We start from the raw sequence: 1,721 nt of genomic DNA on the forward strand, positions 1-1,721 counted from the left end.
CCGAGAAGTCCCTGAGGCAGCCCCCGAGGAATCATCCCTTGTTCCAACTGTGGCCGAGTAGCCTCCTCCCTCCCATGCCGTTCCTCCCTTTCCTAAGGCCACCAAAGAGCCTGGCAAGGCTGGTGACCAAGGTAGGGGGTGGAGGTGGCCAAAGGTAAGGAGGCTGACTAGAGCAGGGCCCAGCCAGAGGACAAAGACAAAGGCAAGGAAGCTGCTCTTAAGGTGAAGGAGTCTGAGCTAGTCAAGCCCCTAGCTGTGGCCTAGGAGAAAAAGGCCGCTGATCCTCCCATCCTCCCACCGGTCAGCAAAGAAGACCCTCCCTTAGTGAAGACTTAGCTTAAGGTTTCTCTCTCTCTCTCTCTCTCTCTTTGTATTTTCAGCTTAGGATCTTTCTTTCTTTCTTTGTACTTTTTTTTTAAGGGCAGTTTGCCTCAGTCCATGATGTACTTTCCCTTTCGTTGAATGAAAAGATATTACTTTTTGCCTTTGTGGACCTTTATTTTTCCTACAATGTTTATCTTTGGTTGGTTATAATTATTGTTTTTCCATGCTTTAACAAAAGCGAGTAGTAGTGATACGTTGTTAGCTTAAATAAACTAAACCCATGTAAACGATGAGAAAAGATGACTATGTGCTGGTACTGAAAACTGTGTAATCAACATGGAGGCCTAAATCTTTAGAGATAATTAAAACGTTTAGTAGTAAAAGGGATAAACAAGTGTTAGTTTATTTAAGGCGAGTGATCTGAGGAACCAGACATAGCCCATGTTTTGCTCAACACTTAAGCAAATAACCAAGAACATTAATTTACCCAAGGTATGTGGTCTGAGGAGCCAGGCATAACTAAGGTTCTGTTTAATATTCATACATGTAGTAGAAATTGTTAATTTACCCAGGGCATGTAGTCTGAGGGGCCAGACATAACCAAAGTTCTGTTTAACACTTAGAAAAATAATGAAGTGTTAATTTACCCAAGGCATGTGGTCTGAGGAGCCAGGGATAACCAAGGTTTTGTTTAACACTTAGAGAAATAATGTGAAATATTAATTTACCCAAGGCATGTGATCCAAAGACCCAGACATAACCAAGGTTCTCCATTCTCTACAAATTTATTGTATTGGGCTCTTTGGGCCTTAGTCCATTCATCCTTGGGATAAAAGGACTAAAACCCGCCCCCTTACATCAAGTAATGGGAACTTTATCATGATCTTAAGAATCTAAAGATTTCAAAGTAATAAGTATTTATAAATTTCTCTCTTAAATTTAAAATAAAGAAATGTCGCAGAAAATATATTGCCTCGTAAATTTTTATTATTTTTTTAAATTTAAATATGATATAATTTTAACCTATAGTATCCGCTTTATGATAATTATTCATTATCATCATACCACACCAAATGAGTTTTGATATAAGCTAGTTGAATCCCACCATAAACTAATAAACTAATAAGTTGAGCAACATATATTTAATTAAAAATATTGATTATTTATGTCCTGAATTGACAATCAGTCATATATTATTGGAAAGCATCCTCTTTCCAACCCTTTATTGTGCTCAATAATTAGTTTTTACAAATTCAATTGTTTTAGAAACGGTTTAAAAATATGAATTTGGCTCATCTCTTGTACTTCAAATTTCAAAGCACTTGACGATGAGACACATAAATGACATATGTCCAATGATGACTTACATAATTGAGTGTAATTTATCACTCCTCAAC

This window comes from Quercus robur, chromosome 11 (assembly GCF_932294415.1).
Source record: "Quercus robur chromosome 11, dhQueRobu3.1, whole genome shotgun sequence".
NCBI lineage: Eukaryota > Viridiplantae > Streptophyta > Magnoliopsida > Fagales > Fagaceae > Quercus > Quercus robur.